Here is a 23,571-nt window from a genome sequence, read left to right as displayed (position 1 = left end):
TTAGTTTTGCACATTATTACATGTCTTTCACGCTGTTCCGGTACTTTTGCAACGTCTACTGCTGCGATGCATTCTGAATCAGCATTTTTTTAACAAGCATGTGTATTCACCTGCGTAATCGTTTCACTCGTTAGAATTATTGCAAAATACTTGCATACCGACAGATTTAACAAAAATGTGCTTTGGACGCCGAAACCCGGGATCGAACCAGGGACCTTTAGAACTTCAGTCTAACGCTCTCCCAACTGAGCTATTTCGGCAGACGGGAGAAGAGTGAAAGAGGGACTTACCAGTTGTTGCGTTTCAGTAAAACCGCTTCCTTTTAGCTTTGTCACATTACTACATGTCTTTCACGCTGTTCCGGTGCTTTTGCAACGCCTACTGCCACGATGCATTCTGAATCAGCATTTTTTTATCAAGCATGTGTGTTCCCCTGCGTAACCGTTTCACTCGTTAGAATTATTGCAAAATACTTGCATACCGACAGATTTAACAAAAAAGTGCTTTGGACGCCGAAACCCGGGATCGAACCAGGGACCTTTAGATCTTCAGTCTGACGCTCTCTCAACTGAGCTATTTCGGAAGACGGGAGAAGAGTGAAAGCGGGATTCAACAGTTCTTGCGTTTCGGTAAAACCGCTTTATTTTAGCTGTTGCACATTATTGCATGTTTTTCACGCTGTTCCGGTTCTTTTGAAAAGCCTACTGCCGGGATGCATTCCGAATCAGCATTTTTTTATCAAGCATGTGTGTTCACCTGCGTTATCGTTTCAGTCGTTAGAATTATTGCAAAATACTTGCATACCGACAGATTTAACAAAAATGTGCTTGGACGCCGAAACCCTGGATCGAACCAGGGACCTTTAGATCTTCAGTCTAACGCTCTCCCAACTGAGCTATTTCGGCAGACGGGAGAAGAGTGAAAGCGGGATTCAACAGTTCTTGCGTTTCGGTAAAACCGCTTTCTTTTAGCTTTGTCACATTACTACATGTCTTTCACGCTGTTCCGGTGCTTTTGCAACGCCTACTGCCACGATGCATTCTGAATCAGCATTTTTTTATCAAGCATGTGTGTTCCCCTGCGTAACCGTTTCACTCGTTAGAATTATTGCAAAATACTTGCATACCGACAGATTTAACAAAAAAGTGCTTTGGACGCCGAAACCCGGGATCGAACCAGGGACTTTTAGATCTTCAGTCTAACGCTCTACCGACTGAGCTACTTCGGCAGACGGGAGAAGAGTGAAAGCGGGATTCCACAGTTCTAGCGTTTCGGTAAAACCGCTCTATTTTAGCTGTTGCACATTATTACATGTCTTTCACGCTGTTCCGGTTGTTTTGCAACGCCTACTGCCGCGATGCATTCTGAATCAGCATTTTTTATCAAGCATGTGTGTTCACCTGCGTAACCGTTTCACTCGTTAGAATTATTGCAAAATACTTGCATACCGACAGATTTAACAAAAATGTGCTTTGGACGCCGAAACCCGGGATCGAACCAGGGACCTTTAGATCTTCAGTCTATCGCTCTCCCAACTGAGCTATTTCGGCAAACGGGAGAAGAGTGAAAGCGAGATTCAACACTTCTTGCGTTTCGCTAAAACCGCTTTATTTTGGCTGTTGCACATTATTACATGTCTTTCACGCTGTTCCGGTTCTTTTGCAACGCCTACTGCCGCGATGCATTCTGAATCAGCATTTTTTTAACAAGCATGTGTGTTCACCTGCGTAATCGTTTCACTCGTTAGAATTATTGCAAAATACTTGCATACCGACAGATTTAACAAAAATGTGCTTTGGACGCCGAAACCCGGGATCGAACCAGGGACCTTTAGATCTTCAGTCTAACGCTCTCCCAACTGAGCTATTTCGGCAGACGGGAGAAGAGTGAAAGCGGGATTCAACAGTTCTTGCGTTTCGGTGAAACCGCTTTATTTTAGCTTTTGCACATTATTACATGTCTTTCACGCTGTTCCGGTACTTTTGCAACGTCTACTGCTGCGATGCATTCTGAATCAGCATTTTTTTATCAAGCATGTGTATTCACCTGCGTAATCGTTTCACTCGTTAGAATTATCGCAAAATACTTGCATACCGACAGATTTAACAAAAATGTGCTTTGGACGCCGAAACCCGGGATCGAACCAGGGACCTTTAGAACTTCAGTCTAACGCTCTCCCAACTGATCTATTTCGGCAGACGGTAGAAGAGTGAAAGAGGGACTTACCAGTTGTTGCGTTTCAGTAAAACCGCTTCCTTTTAGCTTTGTCACATTACTACATGTCTTTCACGCTGTTCCGGTGCTTTTGCAACGCCTACTGCCACGATGCATTCTGAATCAGCATTTTTTTATCAAGCATGTGTGTTGCCCTGCGTAACCGTTTCGCTCGTTAGAATTATTGCAAAATACTTGCATACCGACAGATTTAACAAAAAAGTGCTTTGGACGCCGAAACAAGGGATCGAATCAGGGACCTTCGGAACTTCAGTCTAACGCTCTCCCAACTGAGCTATTTCGGCAGACGGGAGAAGTGTGAAAGCGGGATTCAACAGTTCTTGCGTTTCGGTAAAACCGCTTTATTTTAGCTATTGCACTTTATTACATGTCTTTCACGCTGTTCCGGTTCTTTTGCAACGCCTACTGCCGCGATGTATTCTGAATCAGAATTTTTTAATCAAGCATGTGTGTTCACCTGCGTAACCGTTTCACTCGATAGAATTATTGCAAAATACTTGCATACCGACAGATTTAACAAAAATGTGCTTTGGACACCGAAACCTGGGATCGAACCAGGGACCTTTAGATCTTCGGTCTAACGCTCTCCCAACTGAGCTATTTCGGCAGACGGGAGAAGAGTGAAAGCGGGATTCAACAGTTCTTGCGTTTCGGTAAAACCGTTTTATTTTAGCTGTTGCACATTATTACATGTCTTTCACGCTGTTCCGGTTGTTTTGCAACGCCTACTACCGCGATGCATTCTGAATCAGCATTTTTTATCAAGCATGTGTGTTCACCTGCGTAACCGTTTCAATCGTTAGAATTATTGCAAAATACTTGCATACCGACAGATTTAACAAAAATGTGCTTTGGACGCCGAAACCCGGGATCGAACCAGGGACCTTTAGATCTTCAGTCTAACGCTCTCCCAACTGAGCTATTTCGGCAGACGGGAGAAGAGTGAAAGCGGGATTCAACAGTTCTTGCGTTTCGGTGAAACCGCTTTATTTTAGCTTTTGCACATTATTACATGTCTTTCACGCTGTTCCGGTACTTTTGCAACGTCTACTGCTGCGATGCATTCTGAATCAGCATTTTTTTATCAAGCATGTGTATTCACCTGCGTAATCGTTTCACTCGTTAGAATTATTGCAAAATACTTGCATAACGACAGATTTGACAAAAATGTGCTTTGGACGCCATTCCCGGGATCGAACCAGGGACCTTTAGATCTTCAGTCTAACGCTCTCCCAACTGAGCTATTTCGGCAGACGGGAGAAGAATGAAAGCGGGATTCAACAGTTCTTGCGTTTCGGTAAATCCGCTTTTTTTAGCTGTTGCACATTATTACATGTCTTTCACGCTGTTCCGGTTGTTTTGCAACGCCTACTACCGCGATGCATTCTGAATCAGCATTTTTTATCAAGCATGTGTGTTCACCTGCGTAACCGTTTCAATCGTTAGAATTATTGCAAAATACTTGCATACCGACAGATTTAACAAAAATGTGCTTTGGACGCCGAAACCCGGGATCGAACCAGGGACCTTTAGAACTTCAGTCTAACGCTCTCCCAACTGAGCTATTTCGGCAGACGGGAGAAGAGTGAAAGAGGGACTTACCAGTTGTTGCGTTTCAGTAAAACCGCTTCCTTTTAGCTTTGTCACATTACTACATGTCTTTCACGCTGTTCCGGTGCTTTTGCAACGCCTACTGCCACGATGCATTCTGAATCAGCATTTTTTTATCAAGCATGTGTGTTCCCCTGCGTAACCGTTTCACTCGTTAGAATTATTGCAAAATACTTGCATACCGACAGATTTAACAAAAAAGTGCTTTGGACGCCGAAACCCGGGATCGAACCAGGGACCTTTAGATCTTCAGTCTGACGCTCTCTCAACTGAGCTATTTCGGAAGACGGGAGAAGAGTGAAAGCGGGATTCAACAGTTCTTGCGTTTCGGTAAAACCGCTTTATTTTAGCTGTTGCACATTATTGCATGTTTTTCACGCTGTTCCGGTTCTTTTGAAAAGCCTACTGCCGGGATGCATTCTGAATCAGCATTTTTTTATCAAGCATGTGTGTTCACCTGCGTTATCGTTTCAGTCGTTAGAATTATTGCAAAATACTTGCATACCGACAGATTTAACAAAAATGTGCTTGGACGCCGAAACCCTGGATCGAACCAGGGACCTTTAGATCTTCAGTCTAACGCTCTCCCAACTGAGCTATTTCGGCAGACGGGAGAAGAGTGAAAGCGGGATTCAACAGTTCTTGCGTTTCGGTAAAACCGCTTTCTTTTAGCTTTGTCACATTACTACATGTCTTTCACGCTGTTCCGGTGCTTTTGCAACGCCTACTGCCACGATGCATTCTGAATCAGCATTTTTTTATCAAGCATGTGTGTTCCCCTGCGTAACCGTTTCACTCGTTAGAATTATTGCAAAATACTTGCATACCGACAGATTTAACAAAAAAGTGCTTTGGACGCCGAAACCCGGGATCGAACCAGGGACTTTTAGATCTTCAGTCTAACGCTCTACCAACTGAGCTACTTCGGCAGACGGGAGAAGAGTGAAAGCGGGATTCCACAGTTCTAGCGTTTCGGTAAAACCGCTCTATTTTAGCTGTTGCACATTATTACATGTCTTTCACGCTGTTCCGGTTGTTTTGCAACGCCTACTGCCGCGATGCATTCTGAATCAGCATTTTTTATCAAGCATGTGTGTTCACCTGCGTAACCGTTTCACTCGTTAGAATTATTGCAAAATACTTGCATACCGACAGATTTAACAAAAATGTGCTTTGGACGCCGAAACCCGGGATCGAACCAGGGACCTTTAGATCTTCAGTCTATCGCTCTCTCAACTGAGCTATTTCGGCAAACGGGAGAAGAGTGAAAGCGAGATTCAACACTTCTTGCATTTCGCTAAAACCGCTTTATTTTGGCTGTTGCACATTATTACATGTCTTTCACGCTGTTCCGGTTCTTTTGCAACGCCTACTGCCGCGATGCATTCTGAATCAGCATTTTTTTAACAAGCATGTGTGTTCACCTGCGTAATCGTTTCACTCGTTAGAATTATTGCAAAATACTTGCATACCGACAGATTTAACAAAAATGTGCTTTGGACGCCGAAACCCGGGATCGAACCAGGGACCTTTAGATCTTCAGTCTAACGCTCTCCCAACTGAGCTATTTCGGCAGACGGGAGAAGAGTGAAAGCGGGATTCAACAGTTCTTGCGTTTCGGTGAAACCGCTTTATTTTAGCTTTTGCACATTATTACATGTCTTTCACGCTGTTCCGGTACTTTTGCAACGTCTACTGCTGCGATGCATTCTGAATCAGCATTTTTTTATCAAGCATGTGTATTCACCTGCGTAATCGTTTCACTCGTTAGAATTATCGCAAAATACTTGCATACCGACAGATTTAACAAAAATGTGCTTTGGACGCCGAAACCCGGGATCGAACCAGGGACCTTTAGAACTTCAGTCTAACGCTCTCCCAACTGATCTATTTCGGCAGACGGGAGAAGAGTGAAAGAGGGACTTACCAGTTGTTGCGTTTCAGTAAAACCGCTTCCTTTTAGCTTTGTCACATTACTACATGTCTTTCACGCTGTTCCGGTGCTTTTGCAACGCCTACTGCCACGATGCATTCTGAATCAGCATTTTTTTATCAAGCATGTGTGTTGCCCTGCGTAACCGTTTCACTCGTTAGAATTATTGCAAAATACTTGCATACCGACAGATTTAACAAAAAAGTGCTTTGGACGCCGAAACAAGGGATCGAATCAGGGACCTTCGGAACTTCAGTCTAACGCTCTCCCAACTGAGCTATTTCGGCAGACGGGAGAAGTGTGAAAGCGGGATTCAACAGTTCTTGCGTTTCGGTAAAACCGCTTTATTTTAGCTATTGCACTTTATTACATGTCTTTCACGCTGTTCCGGTTCTTTTGCAACGCCTACTGCCGCGATGTATTCTGAATCAGAATTTTTTTATCAAGCATGTGTGTTCACCTGCGTAACCGTTTCACTCGATAGAATTATTGCAAAATACTTGCATACCGACAGATTTAACAAAAATGTGCTTTGGACACCGAAACCTGGGATCGAACCAGGGACCTTTAGATCTTCAGTCTAACGCTCTCCCAACTGAGCTATTTCGGCAGACGGGAGAAGAGTGAAAGCGGGATTCAACAGTTCTTGCGTTTCGGTAAAACCGTTTTATTTTAGCTGTTGCACATTATTACATGTCTTTCACGCTGTTCCGGTTGTTTTGCAACGCCTACTACCGCGATGCATTCTGAATCAGCATTTTTTATCAAGCATGTGTGTTCACCTGCGTAACCGTTTCAATCGTTAGAATTATTGCAAAATACTTGCATACCGACAGATTTAACAAAAATGTGCTTTGGACGCCGAAACCCGGGATCGAACCAGGGACCTTTAGATCTTCAGTCTAACGCTCTCCCAACTGAGCTATTTCGGCAGACGGGAGAAGAGTGAAAGCGGGATTCAACAGTTCTTGCGTTTCGGTGAAACCGCTTTATTTTAGCTTTTGCACATTATTACATGTCTTTCACGCTGTTCCGGTACTTTTGCAACGTCTACTGCTGCGATGCATTCTGAATCAGCATTTTTTTATCAAGCATGTGTATTCACCTGCGTAATCGTTTCACTCGTTAGAATTATTGCAAAATACTTGCATACCGACAGATTTGACAAAAATGTGCTTTGGACGCCATTCCCGGGATCGAACCAGGGACCTTTAGATCTTCAGTCTAACGCTCTCCCAACTGAGCTATTTCGGCAGACGGGAGAAGAATGAAAGCGTGATTCAACAGTTCTTGCGTTTCGGTAAAACCGCTTTTTTTAGCTGTTGCACATTATTACATGTCTTTCACGCGGTTCCGGTTCTTTTGCAACGCCTACTGCCGCGATGCATTTTGAATCAGCATTTTTTTATCAAGCATGTGTGTTCACCTGCGTAATCGCTTCACTCGTTAGAATTATTGCAAAATACTTGCATACCGACAGATTTAACAAAAATGTGCTTGGACGCCGAAACCCGGGATCGAACCAGGGACCTTTAGATCTTCAGTCTAACGCTCCACCAACTGAGCTACTTCGGCAGACGGGAGAAGAGTGAAAGCGGGATTCCACAGTTCTTGCGTTTCGGTAAAACCGCTTTATTTTAGCTGTTGCACATTATTACATGTCTTTCACGCTGTTCCGGTTGTTTTGCAACGCCTACTACCGCGATGCATTCTGAATCAGCATTTTTTATCAAGCATGTGTGTTCACCTGCGTAACCGTTTCAATCGTTAGAATTATTGCAAAATACTTGCATACCGACAGATTTAACAAAAATGTGCTTTGGACGCCGAAACCCGGGATCGAACCAGGGACCTTTAGAACTTCACTCTAACGCTCTCCCAACTGAGCTATTTCGGCAGACGGGAGAAGAGTGAAAGAGGGACTTACCAGTTGTTGCGTTTCAGTAAAACCGCTTCCTTTTAGCTTTGTCACATTACTACATGTCTTTCACGCTGTTCCGGTGCTTTTGCAACGCCTACTGCCACGATGCATTCTGAATCAGCATTTTTTTATCAAGCATGTGTGTTCTCCTGCGTAACCGTTTCACTCGTTAGAATTATTGCAAAATACTTGCATACCGACAGATTTAACAAAAAAGTGCTTTGGACGCCGAAACCCGGGATCGAACCAGGGACCTTTAGATCTTCAGTCTGACGCTCTCTCAACTGAGCTATTTCGGAAGACGGGAGAAGAGTGAAAGCGGGATTCAACAGTTCTTGCGTTTCGGTAAAACCGCTTTATTTTAGCTGTTGCACATTATTGCATGTTTTTCACGCTGTTCCGGTTCTTTTGAAAAGCCTACTGCCGGGATGCATTCTGAATCAGCATTTTTTTATCAAACATGTGTGTTCACCTGCGTTATCGTTTCAGTCGTTAGAATTATTGCAAAATACTTGCATACCGACAGATTTAACAAAAATGTGCTTGGACGCCGAAACCCTGGATCGAACCAGGGACCTTTAGATCTTCAGTCTAACGCTCTCCCAACTGAGCTATTTCGGCAGACGGGAGAAGAGTGAAAGCGGGATTCAACAGTTCTTGCGTTTCGGTAAAACCGCTTTCTTTTAGCTTTGTCACATTATTACATGTCTTTCACGCTGTTCCGGTGCTTTTGCAACGCGTACTGCCACGATGCATTCTTAATCAGCATTTTTTTATCAAGCATGTGTGTTCACCTGCGTAACCGTTTCACTCGTTAGAATTATTGCAAAATACTTGCATACCGACAGATTTAACAAAAATGTGCTTGGACGCCGAAACCCGTGATCGAACCAGGGACCTTTAGATCTTCAGTCTAACGCTCTCCCAACTGAGCTATTTCGGCAGACGGGAGAAGAGTGAAAGAGGGACTTACCAGTTGTCGCGTTTCAGTAAAACCGCTTTATTTTAGCTGTTCCACATTATTACATGTCTTTCACGCTTTCCGGTACTTTTGCAACGTCTACTGCCGCGATGCATTCTGAATCAGCATTTTTTTATCAAGCATGTGTGTTCACCTGCGTAATCGTTTCACTCGTTAGAATTATTGCAAAATACTTGCATACCGACAGATTTAACAAAAATGTGCTTGGACGCCGAAACCCGGGATCGAACCAGGGACCTTTAGATCTTCAGTCTAACGCTCTACCAACTGAGCTACTTCGGCAGACGGGAGAAGAGTGAAAGCGGGATTCCACAGTTCTTGCGTTTCGGTAAAACCGCTCTATTTTAGCTGTTGCACATTATTACATGTCTTTCACGCTGTTCCGGTTGTTTTGCAACGCCTACTGCCGCGATGCATTCTGAATCAGCATTTTTTATCAAGCATGTGTGTTCACCTGCGTAACCGTTTCACTCGTTAGAATTATTGCAAAATACTTGCATACCGACAGATTTAACAAAAATGTGCTTTGGACGCCGAAACCCGGGATCGAACCAGGGACCTTTAGATCTTCAGTCTATCGCTCTCCCAACTGAGCTATTTCGGCAGACGGGAGAAGAGTGAAAGCGAGATTCAACACTTCTTGCGTTTCGCTAAAACCGCTTTAATTTGGCTGTTGCACATTATTACATGTCTTTCACGCTGTTCCGGTTCTTTTGCAACGCCTACTGCCGCGATGCATTCTGAATCAGCATTTTTTTAACAAGCATGTGTGTTCACCTGCGTAATCGTTTCACTCGTTAGAATTATTGCAAAATACTTGCATACCGACAGATTTAACAAAAATGTGCTTTCGACGCCGAAACCCGGGATCGAACCAGGGACCTTTAGATCTTCAGTCTAACGCTCTCCCAACTGAGCTATTTCGGCAGACGGGAGAAGAGTGAAAGCGGGATTCAACAGTTCTTGCGTTTCGGTGAAACCGCTTTATTTTAGCTTTTGCACATTATTACATGTCTTTCACGCTGTTCCGGTACTTTTGCAACGTCTACTGCTGCGATGCATTCTGAATCAGCATTTTTTTATCAAGCATGTGTATTCACCTGCGTAATCGTTTCACTCGTTAGAATTATCGCAAAATACTTGCATACCGACAGATTTAACAAAAATGTGCTTTGGACGCCGAAACCCGGGATCGAACCAGGGACCTTTAGAACTTCAGTCTAACGCTCTCCCAACTGATCTATTTCGGCAGACGGGAGAAGAGTGAAAGAGGGACTTACCAGTTGTTGCATTTCTGTAAAACCGCTTCCTTTAGCTTTGTCACATTACTACATGTCTTTCACGCTGTTCCGGTGCTTTTGCAACGCGTACTGCCACGATGCATTCTGAATCAGCATTTTTTTATCAAGCATGTGTGTTCACCTTCGTAATCGTTTCACTCGTTAGAATTATTGAAAAATACTTGCATACCGACAGATTTAACAAAAACAGTGCTTTGGACACCGAAACCCGGGATCGAACCAGGGACCTTCGGATCTTCAGTCTAATGCTCTCCCAACCGAGCTATTTCGGCAGACGGGAGAAGAGTGAAATCGGGATTCAACAGTTCTTGCGTTTCGATAAAACCGCTTTATTTTAGCTGTTGCACATTATTACATGTCTTTCACGCTGTTCCGGTTCTTTTGCAACACCTACTGCCGCGATGCATTCTGAATCAGCATTTTTTTATCAAGCATGTGTGTTCACCTGCGTAATCGTTTCACTCGTTAGAATGATTGCAAAATACTTGCTTACCGACAGATTTAACAAAAATGTGCTTTGGACGCCGAAACCCAGGATCAAACCAGGGACCTTTAGATCTTCAGTCTAACGCTCTCCCAACTGAGCTATTTCGGCAGACGGGAGAAGAGTAAAATCGGGATTCAACAGTTCTTGCGTTTCGGTAAAACCGCTTTATTTTAGCTGTTGCACATTATTACATGTCTTTCACGCTGTTCCGGTTCTTTTGCAACACCTACTGCCGCGATGCATTCTGAATCAGCATTTTTTTATCAAGCATGTGTGTTCACCTGCGTAACCGTTTCACTCGTTAGAATTATTGCAAAATACTTGCATACCAACAGATTTAACAAAAATGTGCTTTGGACGCCGAAACCCGGGATCGAACCAGGGACCTTTAGATCTTCAGTCTAACGCTCTCCCAACTGAGCTATTTCGGCAGACGGGAGAAGAGTGAAATCGGGATTCAACAGTTCTTGCGTTTCGGTAAAACCGCTTTATTTTAGCTGTTGCACATTATTACATGTCTTTCACGCTGTTCCGGTTCTTTTGCAACACCTACTGCCGCGATGCATTCTGAATCAGCATTTTTTTATCAAGCATGTGTGTTCACCTGCGTAATCGTTTCACTCGTTAGAATGATTGCAAAATACTTGCATACCGACAGATTTAACAAAAATGTGCTTTGGACGCCAAAACCCGGGATCGAACCAGGGACCTTTAGATCTTCAGTCTAACGCTCTCCCAACTGAGATATTTCGGCAGACGGGAGAACAGTGAAAGAGGGACTTACCAGTTGTTGCGTTTCAGTGAAACCGCTTTATTTTAGCTGTTGCACAATATACATGTCTTTCACGCTGTTCCGGTTCTTTTGCAACACCTACTGCCGGGATGCATTCTGAATCAGCATTTTTTATCAAGCATGTGTGTTCACCTGCGTAATCGTTTCACTCGTTAGAATGATTGCAAAATACTTGCATACCGACAGATTTAACAAAAATGTGCTTTGGACGCCGAAACCCGGGATCGAACCAGGGACCTTTAGATCTTCAGTCTAACGCTCTCCCAACTGAGCTATTTCGGCAGACGGGAGAAGAGTGAAAGAGGGACTTACCAGTTGTTGCGTTTCAGTAAAACCGCTTTCTTTAAGCTGTTGCACATTATTGCTTGTCTTTCACGCTGTGCCGGTGCTTTTGCAACGCCTACTGCCACGATGCATTCTGAATCAGCATTTTTTATCAAGCATGTGTGTTCACCTGCGTAACTGTTTCACTAGTTAGAATTATTGCAAAACATTTGCATACCGACCGATTTAACAAAAAAAGTGCTTTGGACACCGAAACCCGGGATCGAACCAGGGACCTTCGGATCTTCAGTCTAACGCTCTCTTAACTGAGCTATTTCGGAAGACGGGAGAAGAGTGAAAGCGGGATTCAACAGTTCTTGTGTTTCGGTAAAACCGCTTTATTTTAGCTATTGCACATTATTACATGTATTTCACGCTGTTCCGGTTCTTTTGCAACGCCTACTGCCGTGATGCATTCTTAATCTGCATTTTTTTATCAAGCATGTGTGTTCACCTGCGTAATCGTTTCACTCGTTAGAATTATTGCAAAATACTTGCATACCGACAGATTTAACAAAAATGTGCTTTGGACGCCGAAACCCGGGATCGAACCAGGGACCTTTAGATCTTCAGTCTAACACTCTCCCAACTGAGCTATTTCGGCAGACGGGAGAAGAGTGAAAGAGGGACTTACCAGTTGTCGCGTTTCAGTAAAACCGCTTTCTTTTAGCTGTTGCACAATAATACATGTCTTTCACGCTGTTCCGGTGCTTTTGCAGCGCCTACTGCCACGATGCATTCTGAATCAGCATTTTTTTATCAAGCAGGTGTGTTCACCTGCGTAACCGTTTCACTCGTTAGAATTATTGCAAAATACTTGCATACCGACAGATTTAACAAAAAAAGTGCTTTGGACGCCGAAACCCGGGATCGAACCAAGGACCTTTGGATCTTCAGTCTAACGCTCTCCCAACTGAGCTATTTCGGCAGACGGGAGAAGACTGAAAGCGAGATTCAACAGTTCTTGCGTTTCGGTAAAACCGCTTTATTTTAGCTGTTGCACATTATTACATGTCTTTCACGCTGTTCCGGTGCTTTTGCAACGCCTACTGCCACGATCCATTCTGAATCACCATTTTTTTATCAAGCATGTGTGTTCACCTGCGTAACCCTTTCACTCGTTAGAATTATTGCAAAATACTTGCATACCGACAGATTTAACAGAAAACGTGCTTTGGACGCCGAAACCCGGGATCGAACCAGGGACCTTTAGATCTTCAGTCTAAAGCTCTCCCAAATGAGCTATTTCGGCAGACGGGAGAAGAGTGAAAGCGGGATTCAACAGTTCTTGCGTTCCGGTAAAACCGCTTTATTTTAGCTGTTGCACATTATTACATGTCTTTCACGCTGTTCCGGTTCTTTTGCAACGCCTACTGCCGCGATGCATTCTGAATCAGCATTTTTTCATCAAGCATGTGTGTTCACCTGCGTAATCGTTTCACTCGTTAGAATGATTGCAAAATACTTGCATACCGACAGATTTAACAAAAATGTGCTTTGGACGCCGAAACCCGGGATCGAACCAGGGACCTTTAGATCTTAAGTCTAACGCTCTCCCAACTGAGCTATTTCGGCAGACGGGAGAGGAGCGAAAGAGGGACTTACCGGTTGTTGCGTTTCAGTAAAACCGCTTTCTTTTAGCTGTTGCACATCATTGCTTGTCTTTCACGCTGTTCCGGTGCTTTTGCAACGCCTACTGCCACGATGCATTCGGAATCAGCATTTTTTTATCAAGCATGTGTGTTCAACTGCGTAACCGTTTCACTCGTTAGAATTATTGCAAAATACTTGCATACCGACAGATTTAACAAAAAAAGTGCTTTGGACGCCGAAACCCGGGATCGAACCAGGGTCCTTCGGATCTTCAATCAAATGCTCCCCCAACTGAGCTATTTCGGCAGACGGGAGAAGAGTGAAAGCTGGATTCAACAGTTCTGGCGTTTTGGTAAAACCGCTTTATTTTAGCTATTGCATTTTATTACATGTCTTTCACGCTGTTCCGGTACTTTTGCAACGCCTACTGCCACGATGCATTCTGAATCAGCATTTTTTTATCAAGCATGTGTGTTCACCTGCGTAACCGTTTCACTCGTTAGAATTATTGCAAAATACTTGCATACCGACAGATTTAACAAAAAAAGTGCTTTGGACGCCGAAACCCGGGATCGAACCAGGGACCTTTAGATCTTCTGTCTAACGCTCTCCCAACTGAGCTTTTTCGGCAGACGGGAGAAGAGTGAAAGAGGGACTTACCAGTTGTCGCGTTTCAGTAAAACCGCTTTCTTTTAGCTGTTGCACATTATTACATGTCTTTCACGCTGTTCCGGTGCTTTTGCTACGCCTACTGCCACGATCCATTCTGAATCAGCATTTTTTTATCAAGCATGTGTGTTCAACTGCGTAACCGTTTCACTCGTTAGAATTATTGCAAAATACTTGCATACCGACAGATTTAACAAAAACAGTGCTTTGGACGCCGAAACCCGGGATCGAACCAGGGACCTTTAGATCATCTGTCTAACGCTCTCCCAACTGAGCTTTTTCGGCAGACGGGAGAAGAGTGAAAGAGGGACTTAGCAGTTGTCGCGTTTCAGTAAAACCGCTTTCTTTTAGCTGTTGCACATTATTACATGTCTTTCACGCTGTTCCGGTGCTTTTGCAACGCCTACTGCCACGATATATTCTGAATCAGCATTTTTTTATCAAGCATGTGTGTTCAACTGCGTAACCGTTTCACTCGTTAGAATTATTGCAAAATACTTGTATACCGACAGATTTAACAAAAAAAGTGCTTTGGACGCCGAAACCCGGGATCGAACCAGGGACCTTTAGATCTTCTGTCTAACGCTCTCCCAACTGAGCTTTTTCGGCAGACGGGAGAAGAGTGAAAGAGGGACTTAGCAGTTGTCGCGTTTCAGTAAAACCGCTTTCTTTTAGCTGTTGCACATGATTACATGTCTTTCACGCTGTTCCGGTTCTTTTGCAACGCCTACTGCCACGATCCATTCTGAATCAGCATTTTTTTATCAAGCATGTGTGTTCAACTGCGTAACCGTTTCACTCGTTAGAATTATTGCAAAATACTTGCATACCGACAGATTTAACAAAAAAAGTGCTTTGGACGCCGAAACCCGGGATCGAACCAGGGACCTTTAGATCTTCTGTCTAACGCTCTCCCAACTGAGCTTTTTCGGCAGACGGGAGAAGAGTGAAAGAGGGACTTACCAGTTGTCGCGTTTCAGTAAAACCGCTTTCTTTTAGCTGTTGCACATTATTACATGTCTTTCACGCTGTTCCGGTGCTTTTGCAACGCCTACTGCCACGATATATTCTGAATCAGCATTTTTGTATCAAGCATGTGTGTTCAACTGCGTAACCGTTTCACTCGTTAGAATTATTGCAAAATACTTGCATACCGACAGATTTAACAAAAAAGTGCTTTGGACCCCGAAACTCGGGATCGAACCAGGGACCTTCGGATCTTCAGTCTAATGCTCTCCCAACTGAGCTATTTCGGCAGACGGGAGAAGAGTGAAAGCGGGATTCAACAGTTCTTGCGTTCCGTTAAAACCGCTTTATTTTAGCTGTTGCACATTATTACATGTCTTTCACGCTGTTACGTTTCTTTTGCAACGCCTACTGCCGCGATGCATTCTGAATGAGCATTTTTTTATTAAGCACGTGTGTTCACCTGCGTAGCCGTTTCACTCGTTAGAATTATTGCACAATACTTGTCTACCGACAGATTTAACAAAAAACGTGCTTTGGACGCCGAAACCCGGGATCGAACCAAGGACCTTTGGATCTTCAGTCTAACGCTCTCCCAACTGAGCTATTTCGGCAGACGGGAGAAGACTGAAAGCGGGATTCAACAGTTCTTGCGTTTCGGTAAAACCGCTTTATTTTAGCTGTTGCACATTATTACATGTCTTTCACGCTGTTCCGGTGCTTTTGCAACGCTTACTGCCACGATCCATTCTGAATCAGCATTTTTTCATCAAGCATGTGTGTTCACCTTCGTAAGCGTTTCACTCGTTAGAATTATTGCAAAATACTTGCATACCGACAGATTTAACAGAAAACGTTCTTTGGACGCCGAAACCCGGGATCGAACCAGGGACCTTTAGATCTTCAGTCTAACGCTCTCCCAACTGAGCTTTTTCGGCAGACGGGAGAAGAGTGAAAGAGGGACTTACCAGTTGTCGCGTTTCAGTAAAACCGCTTTCTTTTAGCTGTTGCACATTATTACATGTCTTTCACGCTGTTCCGGTGCTTTTGCAACGCCTACTGCCACGATCCATTCTGAATCAGCATTTTTTTATCAAGCATGTGTGTTCAACTGCGTAACCGTTTCACTCGTTAGAATTATTGCAAAATACTTGCATACCGACAGATTTAACAAAAAAAGTGCTTTGGACGCCGAAACCCGGGATCGAACCAGGGACCTTCGGATCTTCAATCAAATGCTCCCCCAACTGAGCTATTTCGGCAGACGGGAGAAGAGTGAAAGCTGGATTCAACAGTTCTGGCGTTTTTTTTGGTAAAACCGCTTTATTTTAGCTATTGCACTTTATTACATGTCTTTCACGCTGTTCCGGTACTTTTGCAACGCCTACTGCCACGATGCATTCTGAATCAGCATTTTTTTATCAAGCATGTGTGTTCACCTGCGTAACCGTTTCACTCGTTAGAATTATTGCAAAATACTTGCATACCGACACATTTAACAAAAAAAGTGCTTTGGACGCCGAAACCCGGGATCGAACCAGGGACCTTCGGATCTTCAATCAAATGCTCCCCCAACTGAGCTATTTCGGCAGACGGGAGAAGAGTGAAAGCTGGATTCAACAGTTCTTGCGTTTTGGTAAAACCGCTTTATTTTAGCTATTGCACTTTATTACATGTCTTTCACGCTGTTACGGTTCTTTTGCAACGCCTACTGCCGCGATGCATTCTGAATCAGCATTTTTTTATTAAGCACGTGTGTTCACCTGCGTAACCGTTTCACTCGTTAGAATTATTGCACAATACTTGTATACCGACAGATTTAACAAAAAACGTGCTTTGGACGCCGAAACCCGGGATCGAACCAAGGACCTTTGGATCTTCAGTCTAACGCTCTCCCAACTGAGCTTTTTCGGCAGACGGGAGAAGAGTGAAAGAGGGACTTACCAGTTGTCGCGTTTCAGTAAAACCGCTTTCTTTTAGCTGTTGCACAATATTACATGTCTTTCACGCTGTTCCGGTTCTTTTGCAACGCCTACTGCCGCGATGCATTCTGAATCAGCATTTTTTTATCAAGCATGTGTTTTCACCAGCGTAACCGTTTCACTCGTTTGAATTATTGCACAATACTTGTATACCGACAGATTTAACAAAGAACGTGCTTTGGACTCCGAAACCCGGGATCGAACCAGGGACCTTCGGATCTTCAATCAAATGCTCCCCCAACTGAGCTATTTCGGCAGACGGGAGAAGAGTGAAAGCGGGATTCAACAGTTCTTGCGTTTCGGTAAAACCGCTTTATTTTAGCTATTGCACATTATTACATGTATTTCACGCTGTTCCGGTTCTTTTGCAACGCCTACTGCCGTGATGCATTCTTAATCTGCATTTTTTTATCAAGCATGTGTGTTCACCTGCGTAATCGTTTCACTAGTTAGAATTATTGCAAAATACTTGCATACCGACAGATTTAACAAAAATGTGCTTTGGACGCCGAAACCCGGGATCGAACCAGGGACCTTTAGATCTTCAGTCTAACACTCTCCCAACTGAGCTATTTCGGCAGACGGGAGAAGAGTGAAAGAGGGACTTACCAGTTGTCGCGTTTCAGTAAAACCGCTTTCTTTTAGCTGTTGCACAATAATACATGTCTTTCACGCTGTTCCGGTGCTTTTGCAGCGCCTACTGCCACGATGCATTCTGAATCAGCATTTTTTTATCAAGCAGGTGTGTTCACCTGCGTAACCGTTTCACTCGTTAGAATTATTGCAAAATACTTGCATACCGACAGATTTAACAAAAAAAGTGCTTTGGACGCCGAAACCCGGGATCGAACCAAGGACCTTTGGATCTTCAGTCTAACGCTCTCCCAACTGAGCTATTTTGGCAGACGGGAGAAGACTGAAAGCGAGATTCAACAGTTCTTGCGTTTCGGTAAAACCGCTTTATTTTAGCTGTTGCACATTATTACATGTCTTTCACGCTGTTCCGGTGCTTTTGCAACGCCTACTGCCACGATCCATTCTGAATCACCATTTTTTTATCAAGCATGTGTGTTCACCTGCGTAACCCTTTCATTCTTTAGAATTATTGCAAAATACTTGCATACCGACAGATTTAACAAAAAAAGTGCTTTGGACGCCGAAACCCGGGATCGAACCAGGGACCTTTAGATCTTCTGTCTAACGCTCTCCCAACTGAGCTTTTTCGGCAGACGGGAGAAGAGTGAAAGAGGGACTTACCAGTTGTCGCGTTTCAGTAAAACCGCTTTCTTTTAGCTGTTGCACATTATTACATGTCTTTCACGCTGTTCCGGTGCTTTTGCTACGCCTACTGCCACGATCCATTCTGAATCAGCATTTTTTTATCAAGCATGTGTGTTCAACTGCGTAACCGTTTCACTCGTTAGAATTATTGCAAAATACTTGCATACCGACAGATTTAACAAAAAAAGTGCTTTGGACGCCGAAACCCGGGATCGAACCAGGGACCTTTAGATCTTCTGTCTAACGCTCTCCCAACTGAGCTTTTTCGGCAGACGGGAGAAGAGTGAAAGAGGGACTTAGCAGTTGTCGCGTTTCAGTAAAACCGCTTTCTTTTAGCTGTTGCACATTATTACATGTCTTTCACGCTGTTCCGGTGCTTTTGCAACGCCTACTGCCACGATATATTCTGAATCAGCATTTTTTTATCAAGCATGTATGTTCAACTGCGTAACCGTTTCACTCGTTAGAATTATTGCAAAATACTTGTATACCGACAGATTTAACAAAAAAAGTGCTTTGGACGCCGAAACCCGGGATCGAACCAGGGACCTTTAGATCTTCTGTCTAACGCTCTCCCAACTGAGCTTTTTCGGCAGACGGGAGAAGAGTGAAAGAGGGACTTAGCAGTTGTCGCGTTTCAGTAAAACCGCTTTCTTTTAGCTGTTGCACATGATTACATGTCTTTCACGCTGTTCCGGTGCTTTTGCAACGCCTACTGCCACGATCCATTCTGAATCAGCATTTTTTTATCAAGCATGTGTGTTCAACTGCGTAACCGTTTCACTCGTTAGAATTATTGCAAAATACTTGCATACCGACAGATTTAACAAAAAAAGTGCTTTGGACGCCGAAACCCGGGATCGAACCAGGGACCTTTAGATCTTCTGTCTAACGCTCTCCCAACTGAGCTTTTTCGGCAGACGGGAGAAGAGTGAAAGAGGGACTTACCAGTTGTCGCGTTTCAGTAAAACCGCTTTCTTTTAGCTGTTGCACATTATTACATGTCTTTCACGCTGTTCCGGTGCTTTTGCAACGCCTACTGCCACGATATATTATGAATCAGCATTTTTGTATCAAGCATGTGTGTTCAACTGCGTAACCGTTTCACTCGTTAGAATTATTGCAAAATACTTGCATACCGAAAGATTTAACAAAAAAGTGCTTTGGACCCCGAAACTCGGGATCGAACCAGGGACCTTCGGATCTTCAGTCTAATGCTCTCCCAACTGAGCTATTTCGGCAGACGGGAGAAGAGTGAAAGCGGGATTCAACAGTTCTTGCGTTCCGTTAAAACCGCTTTATTTTAGCTGTTGCACATTATTACATGTCTTTCACGCTGTTACGTTTCTTTTGCAACGCCTACTGCCGCGATGCATTCTGAATGAGCATTTTTTTATTAAGCACGTGTGTTCACCTGCGTAGCCGTTTCACTCGTTAGAATTATTGCACAATACTTGTCTACCGACAGATTTAACAAAAAACGTGCTTTGGACGCCGAAACCCGGGATCGAACCAAGGACCTTTGGATCTTCAGTCTAACGCTCTCCCAACTGAGCTATTTCGGCAGACGGGAGAAGACTGAAAGCGGGATTCAACAGTTCTTGCGTTTCGGTAAAACCGCTTTATTTTAGCTGTTGCACATTATTACATGTCTTTCACGCTGTTCCGGTGCTTTTGCAACGCTTACTGCCACGATCCATTCTGAATCAGCATTTTTTCATCAAGCATGTGTGTTCACCTTCGTAAGCGTTTCACTCGTTAGAATTATTGCAAAATACTTGCATACCGACAGATTTAACAAAAAAAGTGCTTTGGACGCCGAAACCCGGGATCGAACCAAGGACCTTTGGATCTTCAGTCTAACGCTCTCCCAACTGAGCTATTTCGGCAGACGGGAGAAGACTGAAAGCGGGATTCAACAGTTCTTGCGTTTCGGTAAAACCGCTTTATTTTAGCTATTGCACATTATTACATGTCTTTCACGCTGTTCCGGTGCTTTTGCAACGCCTACTGCCACGATCCATTCTGAATCACCATTTTTTTATCAAGCATGTGTGTTCACCTGCGTAACCGTTTCACTCGTTAGAAATATTGCAAAATACTTGCATACCGACAGATTTAACAGAAAACGTGCTTTGGACGCCGAAACCCGGGATCGAACCAGGGACCTTTAGATCTTCAGTCTAATGCTCTCCCAAATGAGCTATTTCGGCAGACGGGAGAACAGTGAAAGCGGGATTCAACAGTTCTTGCGTTCCGGTAAAACCGCTTTATTTTAGCTGTTGCACATTATTACATGTCTTTCACGCTGTTCCGGTTCTTTTGCAACGCCTACTGCCGCGATGCATTCTGAATCAGCATTTTTTCATCAAGCATGTGTGTTCACCTGCGTAATCGTTTCACTCGTTAGAATTATTGCAAAATACTTGCATACCGACAGATTTAACAAAAAAAGTGCTTTGGACGCCGAAACCCGGGATAGAACCAGGGACCTTTAGATCTTCTGTCTAACGCTCTCCCAACTGAGCTTTTTCGGCAGACGGGAGAAGAGTGAAAGAGGGACTTACCAGTTGTCGCGTTTCAGTAAAACCGCTTTCTTTTAGCTGTTGCACATTATTACATGTCTTTCACGCTGTTCCGGTGCTTTTGCAACGCCTACTGCCACGATATATTATGAATCAGCATTTTTTTAACAAGCATGTGTGTTCACCTGCGTAATCGTTTCACTCGTTAGAATTATTGCAAAATACTTGCATACCGACAGATTTAACAAAAATGTGCTTTCGACGCCGAAACCCGGGATCGAACCAGGGACCTTTAGATCTTCAGTCTAACGCTCTCCCAACTGAGCTATTTCGGCAGACGGGAGAAGAGTGAAAGCGGGATTCAACAGTTCTTGCGTTTCGGTGAAACCGCTTTATTTTAGCTTTTGCACATTATTACATGTCTTTCACGCTGTTCCGGTACTTTTGCAACGTCTACTGCTGCGATGCATTCTGAATCAGCATTTTTTTATCAAGCATGTGTATTCACCTGCGTAATCGTTTCACTCGTTAGAATTATCGCAAAATACTTGCATACCGACAGATTTAACAAAAATGTGCTTTGGACGCCGAAACCCGGGATCGAACCAGGGACCTTTAGAACTTCAGTCTAACGCTCTCCCAACTGATCTATTTCGGCAGACGGGAGAAGAGTGAAAGAGGGACTTACCAGTTGTTGCATTTCAGTAAAACCGCTTCCTTTAGCTTTGTCACATTACTACATGTCTTTCACGCTGTTCCGGTGCTTTTGCAACGCGTACTGCCACGATGCATTCTGAATCAGCATTTTTTTATCAAGCATGTGTGTTCACCTGCGTAATCGTTTCACTCGTTAGAATTATTGCAAAATACTTGCATACCGACAGATTTAACAAAAACAGTGCTTTGGACACCGAAACCCGGGATCGAACCAGGGACCTTCGGATCTTCAGTCTAATGCTCTCCCAACCGAGCTATTTCGGCAGACGGGAGAAGAGTGAAATCGGGATTCAACAGTTCTTGCGTTTCGATAAAACCGCTTTATTTTAGCTGTTGCACATTATTACATGTCTTTCACGCTGTTCCGGTTCTTTTGCAACACCTACTGCCGCGATGCATTCTGAATCAGCATTTTTTTGTCAAGCATGTGTGTTCACCTGCGTAATCGTTTCACTCGTTAGAATGATTGCAAAATACTTGCTTACCGACAGATTTAACAAAAATGTGCTTTGGACGCCGAAACCCGGGATCGAACCAGGGACCTTTAGATCTTCAGTCTAACGCTCTCCCAACTGAGCTATTTCGGCAGACGGGAGAAGAGTAAAATCGGGATTCAACAGTTCTTGCGTTTCGGTAAAACCGCTTTATTTTAGCTGTTGCACATTATTACATGTCTTTCACGCTGTTCCGGTTCTTTTGCAACACCTACTGCCGCGATGCATTCTGAATCAGCATTTTTTTATCAAGCATGTGTGTTCACCTGCGTAACCGTTTCACTCGTTAGAATTATTGCAAAATACTTGCATACCAACAGATTTAACAAAAATGTGCTTTGGACGCCGAAACCCGGGATCGAACCAGGGACCTTTAGATCTTCAGTCTAACGCTCTCCCAACTGAGCTATTTCGGCAGACGGGAGAAGAGTGAAATCGGGATTCAACAGTTCTTGCGTTTCGGTAAAACCGCTTTATTTTAGCTGTTGCACATTATTACATGTCTTTCACGCTGTTCCGGTTCTTTTGCAACACCTACTGCCGCGATGCATTCTGAATCAGCATTTTTTTATCAAGCATGTGTGTTCACCTGCGTAATCGTTTCACTCGTTAGAATGATTGCAAAATACTTGCATACCGACAGATTTAACAAAAATGTGCTTTGGACGCCAAAACCCGGGATCGAACCAGGGACCTTTAGATCTTCAGTCTAACGCTCTCCCAACTGAGATATTTCGGCAGACGGGAGAACAGTGAAAGAGGGACTTACCAGTTGTTGCGTTTCAGTGAAACCGCTTTATTTTAGCTGTTGCACAATATACATGTCTTTCACGCTGTTCCGGTTCTTTTGCAACACCTACTGCCGGGATGCATTCTGAATCAGCATTTTTTTATCAAGCATGTGTGTTCACCTGCGTAATCGTTTCACTCGTTAGAATGATTGCAAAATACTTGCATACCGACAGATTTAACAAAAATGTGCTTTGGACGCCGAAACCCGGGATCGAACCAGGGACCTTTAGATCTTCAGTCTAACGCTCTCCCAACTGAGCTATTTCGGCAGACGGGAGAAGAGTGAAAGAGGGACTTACCAGTTGTTGCGTTTCAGTAAAACCGCTTTCTTTAAGCTGTTGCACATTATTGCTTGTCTTTCACGCTGTGCCGGTGCTTTTGCAACGCCTACTGCCACGATGCATTCTGAATCAGCATTTTTTATCAAGCATGTGTGTTCACCTGCGTAACTGTTTCACTAGTTAGAATTATTGCAAAACATTTGCATACCGACCGATTTAACAAAAAAAGTGCTTTGGACACCGAAACCCGGGATCGAACCAGGGACCTTCGGATCTTCAGTCTAACGCTCTCTTAACTGAGCTATTTCGGAAGACGGGAGAAGAGTGAAAGCGGGATTCAACAGTTCTTGTGTTTCGGTAAAACCGCTTTATTTTAGCTATTGCACATTATTACATGTATTTCACGCTGTTCCGGTTCTTTTGCAACGCCTACTGCCGTGATGCATTCTTAATCTGCATTTTTTTATCAAGCATGTGTGTTCACCTGCGTAATCGTTTCACTCGTTAGAATTATTGCAAAATACTTGCATACCGACAGATTTAACAAAAATGTGCTTTGGACGCCGAAACCCGGGATCGAACCAGGGACCTTTAGATCTTCAGTCTAACACTCTCCCAACTGAGCTATTTCGGCAGACGGGAGAAGAGTGAAAGAGGGACTTACCAGTTGTCGCGTTTCAGTAA

General features: G+C 43.8%; 68 non-coding genes across 68 annotated transcripts; all 68 read right to left on the bottom strand.

The window, feature by feature from the left end:
* Window positions 1-187: 187 nt before the first annotated feature.
* On the bottom strand, window positions 188-260 carry TRNAF-GAA (transfer RNA phenylalanine (anticodon GAA)). The gene has a single exon. It is a non-coding gene; the product is annotated as a tRNA-Phe (tRNA).
* A 250-nt stretch (window positions 261-510) lies between these two features.
* On the bottom strand, window positions 511-583 carry TRNAF-GAA (transfer RNA phenylalanine (anticodon GAA)). Its single transcript has one exon. It is a non-coding gene; the product is annotated as a tRNA-Phe (tRNA).
* Window positions 584-832: 249 nt separating this feature from the next.
* TRNAF-GAA (transfer RNA phenylalanine (anticodon GAA)) lies at window positions 833-905 on the bottom strand. Its single transcript has one exon. It is a non-coding gene; the product is annotated as a tRNA-Phe (tRNA).
* Window positions 906-1,155: 250 nt separating this feature from the next.
* On the bottom strand, window positions 1,156-1,228 carry TRNAF-GAA (transfer RNA phenylalanine (anticodon GAA)). The gene has a single exon. It is a non-coding gene; the product is annotated as a tRNA-Phe (tRNA).
* A 249-nt stretch (window positions 1,229-1,477) lies between these two features.
* TRNAF-GAA (transfer RNA phenylalanine (anticodon GAA)) lies at window positions 1,478-1,550 on the bottom strand. Its single transcript has one exon. It is a non-coding gene; the product is annotated as a tRNA-Phe (tRNA).
* A 250-nt stretch (window positions 1,551-1,800) lies between these two features.
* Window positions 1,801-1,873, bottom strand: TRNAF-GAA (transfer RNA phenylalanine (anticodon GAA)). The gene has a single exon. It is a non-coding gene; the product is annotated as a tRNA-Phe (tRNA).
* A 250-nt stretch (window positions 1,874-2,123) lies between these two features.
* On the bottom strand, window positions 2,124-2,196 carry TRNAF-GAA (transfer RNA phenylalanine (anticodon GAA)). Its single transcript has one exon. It is a non-coding gene; the product is annotated as a tRNA-Phe (tRNA).
* Window positions 2,197-2,769: 573 nt separating this feature from the next.
* Window positions 2,770-2,842, bottom strand: TRNAF-GAA (transfer RNA phenylalanine (anticodon GAA)). Its single transcript has one exon. It is a non-coding gene; the product is annotated as a tRNA-Phe (tRNA).
* Window positions 2,843-3,091: 249 nt separating this feature from the next.
* TRNAF-GAA (transfer RNA phenylalanine (anticodon GAA)) lies at window positions 3,092-3,164 on the bottom strand. The gene has a single exon. It is a non-coding gene; the product is annotated as a tRNA-Phe (tRNA).
* A 250-nt stretch (window positions 3,165-3,414) lies between these two features.
* TRNAF-GAA (transfer RNA phenylalanine (anticodon GAA)) lies at window positions 3,415-3,486 on the bottom strand. Its single transcript has one exon. It is a non-coding gene; the product is annotated as a tRNA-Phe (tRNA).
* A 248-nt stretch (window positions 3,487-3,734) lies between these two features.
* TRNAF-GAA (transfer RNA phenylalanine (anticodon GAA)) lies at window positions 3,735-3,807 on the bottom strand. Its single transcript has one exon. It is a non-coding gene; the product is annotated as a tRNA-Phe (tRNA).
* A 250-nt stretch (window positions 3,808-4,057) lies between these two features.
* Window positions 4,058-4,130, bottom strand: TRNAF-GAA (transfer RNA phenylalanine (anticodon GAA)). The gene has a single exon. It is a non-coding gene; the product is annotated as a tRNA-Phe (tRNA).
* Window positions 4,131-4,379: 249 nt separating this feature from the next.
* TRNAF-GAA (transfer RNA phenylalanine (anticodon GAA)) lies at window positions 4,380-4,452 on the bottom strand. Its single transcript has one exon. It is a non-coding gene; the product is annotated as a tRNA-Phe (tRNA).
* A 250-nt stretch (window positions 4,453-4,702) lies between these two features.
* Window positions 4,703-4,775, bottom strand: TRNAF-GAA (transfer RNA phenylalanine (anticodon GAA)). The gene has a single exon. It is a non-coding gene; the product is annotated as a tRNA-Phe (tRNA).
* A 249-nt stretch (window positions 4,776-5,024) lies between these two features.
* TRNAF-GAA (transfer RNA phenylalanine (anticodon GAA)) lies at window positions 5,025-5,097 on the bottom strand. Its single transcript has one exon. It is a non-coding gene; the product is annotated as a tRNA-Phe (tRNA).
* Window positions 5,098-5,347: 250 nt separating this feature from the next.
* Window positions 5,348-5,420, bottom strand: TRNAF-GAA (transfer RNA phenylalanine (anticodon GAA)). Its single transcript has one exon. It is a non-coding gene; the product is annotated as a tRNA-Phe (tRNA).
* Window positions 5,421-5,670: 250 nt separating this feature from the next.
* On the bottom strand, window positions 5,671-5,743 carry TRNAF-GAA (transfer RNA phenylalanine (anticodon GAA)). The gene has a single exon. It is a non-coding gene; the product is annotated as a tRNA-Phe (tRNA).
* A 573-nt stretch (window positions 5,744-6,316) lies between these two features.
* TRNAF-GAA (transfer RNA phenylalanine (anticodon GAA)) lies at window positions 6,317-6,389 on the bottom strand. Its single transcript has one exon. It is a non-coding gene; the product is annotated as a tRNA-Phe (tRNA).
* A 249-nt stretch (window positions 6,390-6,638) lies between these two features.
* Window positions 6,639-6,711, bottom strand: TRNAF-GAA (transfer RNA phenylalanine (anticodon GAA)). Its single transcript has one exon. It is a non-coding gene; the product is annotated as a tRNA-Phe (tRNA).
* A 250-nt stretch (window positions 6,712-6,961) lies between these two features.
* TRNAF-GAA (transfer RNA phenylalanine (anticodon GAA)) lies at window positions 6,962-7,033 on the bottom strand. The gene has a single exon. It is a non-coding gene; the product is annotated as a tRNA-Phe (tRNA).
* A 248-nt stretch (window positions 7,034-7,281) lies between these two features.
* Window positions 7,282-7,354, bottom strand: TRNAF-GAA (transfer RNA phenylalanine (anticodon GAA)). Its single transcript has one exon. It is a non-coding gene; the product is annotated as a tRNA-Phe (tRNA).
* A 249-nt stretch (window positions 7,355-7,603) lies between these two features.
* Window positions 7,604-7,676, bottom strand: TRNAF-GAA (transfer RNA phenylalanine (anticodon GAA)). Its single transcript has one exon. It is a non-coding gene; the product is annotated as a tRNA-Phe (tRNA).
* Window positions 7,677-7,926: 250 nt separating this feature from the next.
* TRNAF-GAA (transfer RNA phenylalanine (anticodon GAA)) lies at window positions 7,927-7,999 on the bottom strand. Its single transcript has one exon. It is a non-coding gene; the product is annotated as a tRNA-Phe (tRNA).
* A 249-nt stretch (window positions 8,000-8,248) lies between these two features.
* Window positions 8,249-8,321, bottom strand: TRNAF-GAA (transfer RNA phenylalanine (anticodon GAA)). The gene has a single exon. It is a non-coding gene; the product is annotated as a tRNA-Phe (tRNA).
* A 249-nt stretch (window positions 8,322-8,570) lies between these two features.
* TRNAF-GAA (transfer RNA phenylalanine (anticodon GAA)) lies at window positions 8,571-8,643 on the bottom strand. The gene has a single exon. It is a non-coding gene; the product is annotated as a tRNA-Phe (tRNA).
* A 248-nt stretch (window positions 8,644-8,891) lies between these two features.
* Window positions 8,892-8,964, bottom strand: TRNAF-GAA (transfer RNA phenylalanine (anticodon GAA)). Its single transcript has one exon. It is a non-coding gene; the product is annotated as a tRNA-Phe (tRNA).
* A 249-nt stretch (window positions 8,965-9,213) lies between these two features.
* On the bottom strand, window positions 9,214-9,286 carry TRNAF-GAA (transfer RNA phenylalanine (anticodon GAA)). Its single transcript has one exon. It is a non-coding gene; the product is annotated as a tRNA-Phe (tRNA).
* A 250-nt stretch (window positions 9,287-9,536) lies between these two features.
* Window positions 9,537-9,609, bottom strand: TRNAF-GAA (transfer RNA phenylalanine (anticodon GAA)). Its single transcript has one exon. It is a non-coding gene; the product is annotated as a tRNA-Phe (tRNA).
* A 250-nt stretch (window positions 9,610-9,859) lies between these two features.
* On the bottom strand, window positions 9,860-9,932 carry TRNAF-GAA (transfer RNA phenylalanine (anticodon GAA)). The gene has a single exon. It is a non-coding gene; the product is annotated as a tRNA-Phe (tRNA).
* Window positions 9,933-10,182: 250 nt separating this feature from the next.
* On the bottom strand, window positions 10,183-10,255 carry TRNAF-GAA (transfer RNA phenylalanine (anticodon GAA)). Its single transcript has one exon. It is a non-coding gene; the product is annotated as a tRNA-Phe (tRNA).
* Window positions 10,256-10,505: 250 nt separating this feature from the next.
* Window positions 10,506-10,578, bottom strand: TRNAF-GAA (transfer RNA phenylalanine (anticodon GAA)). The gene has a single exon. It is a non-coding gene; the product is annotated as a tRNA-Phe (tRNA).
* Window positions 10,579-10,828: 250 nt separating this feature from the next.
* Window positions 10,829-10,901, bottom strand: TRNAF-GAA (transfer RNA phenylalanine (anticodon GAA)). Its single transcript has one exon. It is a non-coding gene; the product is annotated as a tRNA-Phe (tRNA).
* Window positions 10,902-11,151: 250 nt separating this feature from the next.
* On the bottom strand, window positions 11,152-11,224 carry TRNAF-GAA (transfer RNA phenylalanine (anticodon GAA)). Its single transcript has one exon. It is a non-coding gene; the product is annotated as a tRNA-Phe (tRNA).
* Window positions 11,225-11,472: 248 nt separating this feature from the next.
* Window positions 11,473-11,545, bottom strand: TRNAF-GAA (transfer RNA phenylalanine (anticodon GAA)). Its single transcript has one exon. It is a non-coding gene; the product is annotated as a tRNA-Phe (tRNA).
* Window positions 11,546-12,118: 573 nt separating this feature from the next.
* On the bottom strand, window positions 12,119-12,191 carry TRNAF-GAA (transfer RNA phenylalanine (anticodon GAA)). The gene has a single exon. It is a non-coding gene; the product is annotated as a tRNA-Phe (tRNA).
* Window positions 12,192-12,442: 251 nt separating this feature from the next.
* TRNAF-GAA (transfer RNA phenylalanine (anticodon GAA)) lies at window positions 12,443-12,515 on the bottom strand. Its single transcript has one exon. It is a non-coding gene; the product is annotated as a tRNA-Phe (tRNA).
* A 251-nt stretch (window positions 12,516-12,766) lies between these two features.
* On the bottom strand, window positions 12,767-12,839 carry TRNAF-GAA (transfer RNA phenylalanine (anticodon GAA)). The gene has a single exon. It is a non-coding gene; the product is annotated as a tRNA-Phe (tRNA).
* Window positions 12,840-13,089: 250 nt separating this feature from the next.
* Window positions 13,090-13,162, bottom strand: TRNAL-UAA (transfer RNA leucine (anticodon UAA)). The gene has a single exon. It is a non-coding gene; the product is annotated as a tRNA-Leu (tRNA).
* Window positions 13,163-13,413: 251 nt separating this feature from the next.
* Window positions 13,414-13,486, bottom strand: TRNAF-GAA (transfer RNA phenylalanine (anticodon GAA)). The gene has a single exon. It is a non-coding gene; the product is annotated as a tRNA-Phe (tRNA).
* A 251-nt stretch (window positions 13,487-13,737) lies between these two features.
* On the bottom strand, window positions 13,738-13,810 carry TRNAF-GAA (transfer RNA phenylalanine (anticodon GAA)). Its single transcript has one exon. It is a non-coding gene; the product is annotated as a tRNA-Phe (tRNA).
* Window positions 13,811-14,061: 251 nt separating this feature from the next.
* TRNAI-GAU (transfer RNA isoleucine (anticodon GAU)) lies at window positions 14,062-14,134 on the bottom strand. Its single transcript has one exon. It is a non-coding gene; the product is annotated as a tRNA-Ile (tRNA).
* A 251-nt stretch (window positions 14,135-14,385) lies between these two features.
* Window positions 14,386-14,458, bottom strand: TRNAF-GAA (transfer RNA phenylalanine (anticodon GAA)). Its single transcript has one exon. It is a non-coding gene; the product is annotated as a tRNA-Phe (tRNA).
* Window positions 14,459-14,709: 251 nt separating this feature from the next.
* TRNAF-GAA (transfer RNA phenylalanine (anticodon GAA)) lies at window positions 14,710-14,782 on the bottom strand. Its single transcript has one exon. It is a non-coding gene; the product is annotated as a tRNA-Phe (tRNA).
* Window positions 14,783-15,028: 246 nt separating this feature from the next.
* On the bottom strand, window positions 15,029-15,105 carry TRNAF-GAA (transfer RNA phenylalanine (anticodon GAA)). Its single transcript has one exon. It is a non-coding gene; the product is annotated as a tRNA-Phe (tRNA).
* Window positions 15,106-15,356: 251 nt separating this feature from the next.
* Window positions 15,357-15,429, bottom strand: TRNAF-GAA (transfer RNA phenylalanine (anticodon GAA)). The gene has a single exon. It is a non-coding gene; the product is annotated as a tRNA-Phe (tRNA).
* Window positions 15,430-15,680: 251 nt separating this feature from the next.
* Window positions 15,681-15,753, bottom strand: TRNAF-GAA (transfer RNA phenylalanine (anticodon GAA)). The gene has a single exon. It is a non-coding gene; the product is annotated as a tRNA-Phe (tRNA).
* Window positions 15,754-16,004: 251 nt separating this feature from the next.
* Window positions 16,005-16,077, bottom strand: TRNAF-GAA (transfer RNA phenylalanine (anticodon GAA)). Its single transcript has one exon. It is a non-coding gene; the product is annotated as a tRNA-Phe (tRNA).
* A 255-nt stretch (window positions 16,078-16,332) lies between these two features.
* TRNAF-GAA (transfer RNA phenylalanine (anticodon GAA)) lies at window positions 16,333-16,405 on the bottom strand. Its single transcript has one exon. It is a non-coding gene; the product is annotated as a tRNA-Phe (tRNA).
* Window positions 16,406-16,656: 251 nt separating this feature from the next.
* TRNAF-GAA (transfer RNA phenylalanine (anticodon GAA)) lies at window positions 16,657-16,729 on the bottom strand. Its single transcript has one exon. It is a non-coding gene; the product is annotated as a tRNA-Phe (tRNA).
* Window positions 16,730-17,303: 574 nt separating this feature from the next.
* TRNAF-GAA (transfer RNA phenylalanine (anticodon GAA)) lies at window positions 17,304-17,376 on the bottom strand. Its single transcript has one exon. It is a non-coding gene; the product is annotated as a tRNA-Phe (tRNA).
* Window positions 17,377-17,627: 251 nt separating this feature from the next.
* TRNAF-GAA (transfer RNA phenylalanine (anticodon GAA)) lies at window positions 17,628-17,700 on the bottom strand. The gene has a single exon. It is a non-coding gene; the product is annotated as a tRNA-Phe (tRNA).
* A 251-nt stretch (window positions 17,701-17,951) lies between these two features.
* TRNAF-GAA (transfer RNA phenylalanine (anticodon GAA)) lies at window positions 17,952-18,024 on the bottom strand. Its single transcript has one exon. It is a non-coding gene; the product is annotated as a tRNA-Phe (tRNA).
* A 251-nt stretch (window positions 18,025-18,275) lies between these two features.
* Window positions 18,276-18,348, bottom strand: TRNAF-GAA (transfer RNA phenylalanine (anticodon GAA)). The gene has a single exon. It is a non-coding gene; the product is annotated as a tRNA-Phe (tRNA).
* Window positions 18,349-18,599: 251 nt separating this feature from the next.
* TRNAF-GAA (transfer RNA phenylalanine (anticodon GAA)) lies at window positions 18,600-18,672 on the bottom strand. The gene has a single exon. It is a non-coding gene; the product is annotated as a tRNA-Phe (tRNA).
* Window positions 18,673-18,923: 251 nt separating this feature from the next.
* On the bottom strand, window positions 18,924-18,996 carry TRNAF-GAA (transfer RNA phenylalanine (anticodon GAA)). Its single transcript has one exon. It is a non-coding gene; the product is annotated as a tRNA-Phe (tRNA).
* A 246-nt stretch (window positions 18,997-19,242) lies between these two features.
* On the bottom strand, window positions 19,243-19,319 carry TRNAF-GAA (transfer RNA phenylalanine (anticodon GAA)). Its single transcript has one exon. It is a non-coding gene; the product is annotated as a tRNA-Phe (tRNA).
* A 251-nt stretch (window positions 19,320-19,570) lies between these two features.
* TRNAF-GAA (transfer RNA phenylalanine (anticodon GAA)) lies at window positions 19,571-19,643 on the bottom strand. The gene has a single exon. It is a non-coding gene; the product is annotated as a tRNA-Phe (tRNA).
* Window positions 19,644-19,894: 251 nt separating this feature from the next.
* On the bottom strand, window positions 19,895-19,967 carry TRNAF-GAA (transfer RNA phenylalanine (anticodon GAA)). The gene has a single exon. It is a non-coding gene; the product is annotated as a tRNA-Phe (tRNA).
* Window positions 19,968-20,218: 251 nt separating this feature from the next.
* TRNAF-GAA (transfer RNA phenylalanine (anticodon GAA)) lies at window positions 20,219-20,291 on the bottom strand. The gene has a single exon. It is a non-coding gene; the product is annotated as a tRNA-Phe (tRNA).
* Window positions 20,292-20,542: 251 nt separating this feature from the next.
* TRNAF-GAA (transfer RNA phenylalanine (anticodon GAA)) lies at window positions 20,543-20,615 on the bottom strand. Its single transcript has one exon. It is a non-coding gene; the product is annotated as a tRNA-Phe (tRNA).
* A 250-nt stretch (window positions 20,616-20,865) lies between these two features.
* Window positions 20,866-20,938, bottom strand: TRNAF-GAA (transfer RNA phenylalanine (anticodon GAA)). The gene has a single exon. It is a non-coding gene; the product is annotated as a tRNA-Phe (tRNA).
* A 250-nt stretch (window positions 20,939-21,188) lies between these two features.
* On the bottom strand, window positions 21,189-21,261 carry TRNAF-GAA (transfer RNA phenylalanine (anticodon GAA)). The gene has a single exon. It is a non-coding gene; the product is annotated as a tRNA-Phe (tRNA).
* A 250-nt stretch (window positions 21,262-21,511) lies between these two features.
* Window positions 21,512-21,584, bottom strand: TRNAF-GAA (transfer RNA phenylalanine (anticodon GAA)). Its single transcript has one exon. It is a non-coding gene; the product is annotated as a tRNA-Phe (tRNA).
* Window positions 21,585-21,834: 250 nt separating this feature from the next.
* TRNAF-GAA (transfer RNA phenylalanine (anticodon GAA)) lies at window positions 21,835-21,907 on the bottom strand. The gene has a single exon. It is a non-coding gene; the product is annotated as a tRNA-Phe (tRNA).
* Window positions 21,908-22,157: 250 nt separating this feature from the next.
* Window positions 22,158-22,230, bottom strand: TRNAF-GAA (transfer RNA phenylalanine (anticodon GAA)). Its single transcript has one exon. It is a non-coding gene; the product is annotated as a tRNA-Phe (tRNA).
* A 250-nt stretch (window positions 22,231-22,480) lies between these two features.
* Window positions 22,481-22,553, bottom strand: TRNAF-GAA (transfer RNA phenylalanine (anticodon GAA)). The gene has a single exon. It is a non-coding gene; the product is annotated as a tRNA-Phe (tRNA).
* Window positions 22,554-22,802: 249 nt separating this feature from the next.
* Window positions 22,803-22,875, bottom strand: TRNAF-GAA (transfer RNA phenylalanine (anticodon GAA)). The gene has a single exon. It is a non-coding gene; the product is annotated as a tRNA-Phe (tRNA).
* Window positions 22,876-23,448: 573 nt separating this feature from the next.
* TRNAF-GAA (transfer RNA phenylalanine (anticodon GAA)) lies at window positions 23,449-23,521 on the bottom strand. Its single transcript has one exon. It is a non-coding gene; the product is annotated as a tRNA-Phe (tRNA).
* Between the last annotated feature and the right edge of the window lie 50 nt (window positions 23,522-23,571).

The sequence above is a fragment of the Rhipicephalus microplus genome, chromosome 4 (assembly GCF_043290135.1).
Source record: "Rhipicephalus microplus isolate Deutch F79 chromosome 4, USDA_Rmic, whole genome shotgun sequence".
Classification (NCBI taxonomy): domain Eukaryota; kingdom Metazoa; phylum Arthropoda; class Arachnida; order Ixodida; family Ixodidae; genus Rhipicephalus; species Rhipicephalus microplus.
This window is presented reverse-complemented; position numbering and strand designations above follow the sequence as displayed.